We start from the raw sequence: 8,315 nt of genomic DNA, 5'->3' as shown, positions 1-8,315 counted from the left end.
TTTTTCTTTTTTTCTTCTTTTGTTTTTATCACATTTGGTGATGGAATGAGTGGGGCTGTTTATTCCTTGTTTACGTCATGTAATAATTTATTTTTAATTTCTTTTCGCTTAATTGTGTTATAGCTTTGGTTCGTTATGATTGCAAATATTTTACAATTAAAATTGTATTGTATTTGTTTTTTCTTTAAAAAAAACTTACATTGATTAATCAATTCAATTCTGCGCTTTAAAGGATGGCATGCACACACAGAAAAAAACACAGTATGACATAAAATTGAAGTAAGCAAATGGAAAGTAAAGTTACAATGCGACGTAAAATATCAGTTACACAAAACCCATAGTACATGAACGAAGTGCATTACTGTAATGTGAACTGAACGCGTACACGTTCTAATGGTATTAGTGTTAATCTTGATTAAACCGACCTCTCCCGGACGGTAACCTCAGAGTCGGCTGATTTGCACAGAAGCGCTGAACAGTACATCCAACATCGTTTGCTTTTCCTCTTGCTGCCTTCTGGAGACAAAACTCCGACACTCGGATCGTTTGCCGCAAAAGCCCCTGCGAAGCGCATTAATTAATGACTAATCATTGTAGTACGAATTTGCAGCAAAACAAGTAGCAATAGCTGGAACAAAAAAACGAACCAAACTAAAACATACAACATACGTAAGCTTATGATAGCAGTACAGTACCAGTACATTTGGTGGTGGTGGTGATGATGATGGTGGTTTCGAAGCTCGTGTCACGTGCAACACAACGGCAACATAACTAAACAACTACTTCACTCAGTAACAGTACCGTTAGGAAATAGCGTATAAAGGTAGAGGGAACCAAATTATAACTAGATATGTCGCTCGCTGGTTTCTTCTACGCCAAACCAGCATACATTCTCATAGCACTTTGTAAACAAATAAAGCATTCATCCGCGCATAACGAGGAGAAAAAAAACACCACACCATAGCAGTAAATGAAGATGAAATAGTTTCCGATTACCTCCGAACAGGCAGGGATCGTAAAAAATAAAACGTAATACAATACAAAACACTGCCCGTCGTTCCTTAGCCGGAGCTAAAAGTAAAGTAATCAACTGGCGAAACATGGCAAAAGAAAACAAATAAAAAACTTTCATTGATGTTTCACTTTTGTTTAATTGCAAAACGATCCCACACCAATACAGAATTTCATTGTCCATCAATCGAACTTATTTTGTTGTTGATTTTGATTATTTCAAAGTTTTTTATTTATTTTTTATTCAGGAGTAAATTATTTCAAAGTTACAAGTGTAACATTCAATGGAAATTCTTAACAGAAAAAGGAACAGAACATGTGGCTTCAAAATCTAAAATGTCTCCGCGGAATACATGCTTAACGAAGCAGCAAAGTGTAAACTTTTCCAATACAGAGAAGAAGAAAAAACTACAAATAGAACAATGTACAAACAATGTGCAAATCGGCATTACTGTCACAATTGTTATTTTCCTCGCTTTCAAAAAAGAAATATACAAACACGCTTATTGTTAAATGTAAAAACAGATCAAAAGTTAAGATGGAAAACAGTAACTGCAAATCAACTTTTTCTCTCGACGCGCACACACACAACCCCCAGAAATAAACGGAAAAAGTGAAACAAAAGATAAAATAGATAAAACTATTGAACAAATACAAAGAAGAGAAGAAACAGAAAGAAACAAAATAACAAACAACAACAGACAAACAACTAACAAACAAAATGAAGAAAAAAAGTGAAAAGGAACAAATAAGATGGACAAAACACTACAAAACTAATAAAACTCTATACAAGTATATATACATACACATCTATTTACTCTAGTTACCAAATCAGTGTATAAAAAAGCAAAGATGTATGTATGTATATTCAATGTTTCCTCTTCAACTTTTGTGTGACGGCACAAGCACAGCGAAAATAAAAACAACTCAACCTATTTATACCATTCTCCGTGAATAGCGAGTATCTAGCAGGATCTATCGAAAAAAAGAACAAAGCGAGAAAGATGCAAAAAGTTGTAAAACATGCTAATATATAATTACTACTATAGCCCACTGTTATAATCCTGTACCACCAATACCTGATACAGAGCAAAGCTTGTAGTGAAGGGTTCGGATTATTTTATAAAAAATGTTTCTGTTTTTATATGATTTGTTGCGTAATGGTTTATACCAACGAGACAGTACATTTTGATTAGTGTATTTGAAAGAAAGCAAGTCCTTTCGCGAATCACGAACCCAATCATCGCTTGAACTGTGTAGAAAGCACAACTTAATACAGGGGGCCCGTCTTTTGTTTTTCACTACTTACATAGGTTTCATTGCTGTAATCACTAATTTTGATCTCATTTTGTCTCCTTTTTTAATTATCGTCTCTTTATTGTTTTATCTATTTATTACTGTTTTACTTGCTTATTTTGTTGAAATTTTCCCGTCATTTCTTTGAAAGTTTCTATAATTTTACAATGTATTGTCATTTTTAGTTAGCAATTTCAGATTTTGTTGACTTTATTTAGGTTTTAATACATTTCTTAATTCAAATTTGATGTCATTTTATTTATAGCATTGTTACGATTTCGGCCATATTTTAAATTCTGAATTATAGGTAATATCATTTTACTTTTTTATACGTGTTTTATTAAACAAAATACTGTAACATAAAATTAGTCGTATCAGATTAATTACAAGTTTCAATAGCAATCTGAAATAAACACACTTTAAAATTACTCTATCAAGCTGTAAACAAAATTCTCAACATAATCGTACTTGCTTGAATGAAATATGTTGAGTGTTAACTTATATTTTAATATTCTGTTTTTATTTTAAAGAAATCGTAAATACATGCTGATTAGTTGATGTAATCATTCAACATTTAACTAATCACTTGACGATATCTGATCATATTGACATTGTATGAACAAGTTGGGATAATTTATTTTTTCGTTTTTTGTTGCAAATATTTGTTTGGTACTTGCTACAATGCTTCAACTAATTATATTTGACTATTTGAGTTGTCAAGAAAAACTATATAAAACTACTTAAATTATAGTTTTGAAGCAGTTCTACAACAGGTTTGCGACGATTGCCACACAACAATCTTTTAATGGAATTCTATACAAACCATTATTATAGAATCATATTTAAAAGGCAGGAAAAACACTTCCAAAGGACCAACAATACGATTTTTGTACAGATTGAAAGGTGATGGCTTTTTTTAGTTGATTTTCGATTTTCAATTGGCAAGGTTTTTGTTGACACTTTTATTTTCACTCCTTGTTAAGGAAAGTGTTCTTGTTTGTTACGCAGTGACTGAACGGAAATTGTAGGGATAAGGTGAAAATAACTAAAAAAACAGCGTTTCAAAATCAAAACTTCTTTGGTGCAGCATATTTTGTACGATGTTATCTATTCAAAAGGAAACCATAAAACGAATTATTATTCTAAAACCGGACCTACACACTGCCACACTGGTCATTGAACAATAGGAAACTTTGCCTGGTTTTTGCTTTGCTCACAGTTAGTTGATCATCAAAAGGGTTCAATAGACTGCAACAACAAAAACAAAACATACGAACAAAGACTCCAAACCCGAAACGATCGTTTTTTTTTTAACCCAAAACGCCCCCGACGCCACGTTTGTACGGGGCGATGGTGTATGATGGTGAACCATTTTTGACTGAACGGAGGGAAACATTTATATAAACAAAAAACAAAAAAAAACCATACTGAATGAGAACAACAAAAACGAATCAAGTGCAATTCACAAAACAAAACAAAAAAAACAGAAAGCGAAATTAGGAAAGTATTAGATAAAATTCGACCGACGATTACGAAGTTTGGTGTAGTAGCAAAATTAAGCAACACTTTGGTGTAGCGCTCGAAACATTCGTAGAACATTACCCTGGGACTGATACAAGCGCTAGTGTTTGTGTGTACACGATGTTGTGGTGGATTGAAAAAAAAAAATGTAGCAATTTATTGGAAAATTCGGAAGAAAGACATTTAAAACTGTAACAGTTTTGTGGTCGATAAAGATGATACGAGTGTGTGTACGTATTTTGCAAAGTAATATTTGTAGAGCAAACGGAGCAAAAAAACCGGGGTGTTAGTTGAAATTTACATCAGCAGAAAGTTAGCATGCGTACGATAAACAGTAAAACGGTTTTTAAATTATTTTTAAATTTATTTAATTTCTAAAAATAATTGTAAATAGATGCTAATACGGTAATGGCAGCGCGCGGGCAAGTGCAGTGTGAGAGAAGTGGAACATCGAAATTGCCCCGTTGAAAACCCAACGGGTGGTGTACAAGCTCGCTGGGGAGCGTTTTTTGATAGTTGTTTGTCTGTGTTTGTATGTGTATGTATGTGTGTAAATAGTACTTAAATCGAGCTACTCTTACAACTACTACTGGACTAGTACTTTCAAGCTGTAAAACATGAGATATAACCGTAATCAGAGTATACGAATGCATGTAAAATCATACACCACACCCTGTGGAAGGTGTGACAAAATGTAAGCAAAGGACCCCTTTCCTTCAACACCTCACTTTAAAACAGAGAATGAGAGAGAAAGAGAGATAAAACACAAGCGAACAAGCTAAGGCGATGATGGTGGTACTGCAGCAGCAACAACAGGTGTGTCTTATTTAACAGTTTTGCCTTTGTTTTGTGCAAAAATAAATGAAGTAATTTTTCCTCCTTTTGCTGTTCCCACTACAATTGTGTACAAAACGAAGACAAAAAAAGGATCACTGACGATGGGACAAATTACTAAATGCTACAAAAAATAAAAATGAGTAAAGGGAAAGAAACTCCCACTTAAACGCTGTGCTGCAGATGATGTTGATGTTAACAAAAGAAACACTATATTTAAACAATACGAGAATGGCATTATAAAACGTGTAAAGTCACATTCCAAAGGAAAAGAAGCGAAAGAAAGTTGTTCTATAACAACAACAAAATCGAATCGAAATTTGAACGTGCGAGAAACACTTACTCAACGGACGGTGTAGCGCATTTAATATGAATGCGGTGTAAGTGTAGAATGCCCCTAACAAGAAAAAACAAATAGATTATTATATACACCCAGCCACACAAGCGCATAAAATGATACATTTATTCTAAAAAAAAAAAACAAAAATCATCTGATCGACATTTGCAAATTGCAAGCTCGTTCTGTGTGACTGTGTGTCGGTAGGATACATTTCGCTATAAACAGAATAGAATGAAGAAAGAAAAGGGGGAGAAAATGATACAAAATGCAAAACAACAAAGTGCATAAGTGCAAAGCAGCAGCAGCAGCAGCAGTGATCACAATGAAAAGTGCAACTATATTAGGAGAGGTGTGTAAAGCTGTGAAGAAGATTATTACCACAGGTGATAGAGAGTAGAACAAACTGAATATTAAGAGACATGACAAAACAAAATCTAGAAACAAAACTTGTAACTAGCTTTGACCGGACATAGTGTATATATGAAAAACAAAAATCTATATATATATACATATATATATACATTTCATTTGAAGACTCACCAAATAAAGATAAATCGAAGTTGATATTGTCATATGCAGTGTATTTAATTCATTTTTTTATTCTTTTGTCAAATCATTTTTGCTTCAATGTACAGGCTTTTCCAAGTCGTGCAAGAAGTTATTTCGTATCACTCAGATTTTTGATTTTCATCTTCATATTTTTTTTAATTTCTTCAGCATGATTTTCAATACATCAACTGCTTGAGACGTGTTAAAAATAATTCTGAAGAAATGAAAAATTATGATGATGGAAATGAAACATCAGATTGATGAAAGATCTGATCTTGTACTTCTCCTGGTCAGGCCGAAGCGAAGTACAAAAATGAAGAGAGAACAAAATCCATCATACCATAACGATAGATGCAACGTTTAGAATGTCAATGAAAATAAATTTTCGTATATCTCAAATCACTTAAATTTTAAAACAATGCAATTCATGTTTGACATGATTGACGTCGACTTTTCATTTTCATTCATTTGCATTTTAGCAATACAGATGATTTTTTTATGTTAATTTGTATAGTAACTTTGAGCCGATTGGCCTCATTCGCATTTTTAACAGTACAGGTGATATTTGATGACATTCATATAACCATAACATTGACTAGCATTGCACCAAAACTATCACTCTGTATCAGAAAAGAGTTCAGAAAGTACTTTAATCACGTAGCAGAATCGCTGGAAAATCCTGTAATTATGCACACTTGCAAATTGTTTAGAATTTTATTTTTAAATTCTTTTTCTTCATCTGTACCTTATCGGGAAAACATATTTGTAATCATAAATACTTCAAAAATTCATTATCCGTAGTCTAGAGCAGGGGTCTCCAAACTACGGCTCGCGATGACTGGGTAAAGGTTAAAATAAATAGCTTTCTTTTCTGATTACCCATCAAAATTCATTTTTTTAATTATGAAAGACGAACATCAAGATTCAATAAAAGAAAGCTCAAGAAAAATTCATATATATCGGTATTTTCTAATAAAAACGAGATTTGAACTTTCACTCATTCTAAAGGTAGCGTAAAAATGGCCCTCAACAACGTTGATTGTGAAGCAATGCGGCCCGCGAACTGAAAAGTTTGGAGACCCCCGGTCTAGAGAATCAATGATGATTAAGTTTACCGAGAATATTTAACTTTTTCCCAGATTCGATCATACTCGATAGTTGGTTGATAGTTCCTTTATATCCGCTTTTAATGATGATTTCACCTAGCTCTTTCTCTCTCTCTCTCTCTCTCTCTCTCTCTCTCTCTCTCTCTCTCTCTCTCTCTCTTCCTGTTAATAACAAGAAGGTTAATAACTGTTAACCACGAGGCTCATGATGTATTAAAAATTCAGTTGTTTGATATGAATATACGTGTCACAATAAAACTCAAAGTCAATAATTGTCAGGCAATGTTTCGATATCGTTTATGTACTGTCATTTTTTCACATAAATGCCAGTGGTTCTATTTTTTTTTATGCTAAAAACAATTTTAATAATATTAAACAACTACAAAACATTACAATGCAGTGCTATTTGCGCGTATATCTATGAATTTATCTGACAGATAAACTAACTTTATATTGAAAGAAAGAAAAAGTTGGAAGGTTCGTGTCCTGTTTGCGTTGATGTCTAATCGGTCATGCATAATTGTTATTTGCCTATTGGGCTACATTTTATTCAGCAATTAATTGAATAACACAATTAATTGAAATTGATTTTGGGCTGTATGGATGTTCTATTGCAATAGTTTAATGCAGATATAAACATTCATATAGTATTGACTCGGCGACAAATGTGTGTATTTTGGAGATTCCCGTACTATGCTTACTATCAACGGCTTAAATACTGCAAGTAACATACAAACATTTTGCATTTATTATTTATTTATACTTATTCAGCTTAAATAATCAAAACAAAACACCTGTGCCTTTCCTCGAAATGTAGTGAATGATATTCACAACAAATAAATGCTCTATTATGATTGTTCAAACGCGTCCCTGAAAAAGCTTATTTAATCTTTTTTTCTTCGGTTAAGCGATTTAACTGTTCACTAAGTTTTTGGTAGCAATGCGTCACGCATGACGTAACTTCTTCCAGGTGGTGTTAGATTTGGAATCAGTGCGATATCTAACGTGTATATAACTGTACCTCCCTTTCCCAACCAAGCAGAGTGGCGCAGTGGAAGCGTGCTGGGCCCATAACCCAGAGGTCCGTAGATCGAAACTACGTTCTGCTATGTTCAGACAAGTTTTTTTACGCTGCTCCTGTCTCTTCCAACACCTTAGTTTGTGCTTGCAATTCAAATGAAATAAAGGAAATCGATACAAAATCCTGCGGGAGAAAGAGTATGGGTTGGGTTGAATAATAAAAAAGAATGCTGTAAAAAAGCATGGCTTTGTATCATTTTTTGCATGGTTTTATTGAGAAAAGTATCGCACATCGTGCCTGTTGGTATTCGGAATGTACATGTTTACATTACAGAGTCGCTCACTGAATTGACAATAGAACGTAACATACACGGTAAATAAATGTGGAACAGGAAACCCACTATTACATAAAACGAAATATCGTGGGACGAGTTAAAAATAGTTAGAAGCAACTAAAAATTCTTGCGAAGAAACTAAAACACCATTGGAAAAACATGTACCATGTACATATTATTAGTATTAGTTAAAAGCTGGAATAAGAGGTCATTCTGTTTTACTCCTAATTATTTAATATTTCAGTACCTACATCATAATTAGTACAGGTAGTCCCCGAGATACGCGGACCTTCATTCAATATC

At 33.4% G+C, this 8,315-nt stretch overlaps 1 non-coding gene across 1 annotated transcript; it reads left to right on the top strand.

The window, feature by feature from the left end:
- The first annotated feature begins 7,694 nt into the window (after positions 1 to 7,694).
- Trnam-cau lies at positions 7,695 to 7,766 on the top strand. Its single transcript has one exon. It is a non-coding gene; the product is annotated as a tRNA-Met (tRNA).
- Positions 7,767 to 8,315: the final 549 nt, after the last annotated feature.

This window comes from Anopheles arabiensis, chromosome 3 (genome assembly GCF_016920715.1).
Source record: "Anopheles arabiensis isolate DONGOLA chromosome 3, AaraD3, whole genome shotgun sequence".
NCBI classification, from domain to species: Eukaryota; Metazoa; Arthropoda; class Insecta; order Diptera; family Culicidae; genus Anopheles; species Anopheles arabiensis.
The sequence above is the reverse complement of the archived record's forward strand: the minus strand, read 5'-3'. Positions and strand labels throughout refer to the sequence as shown.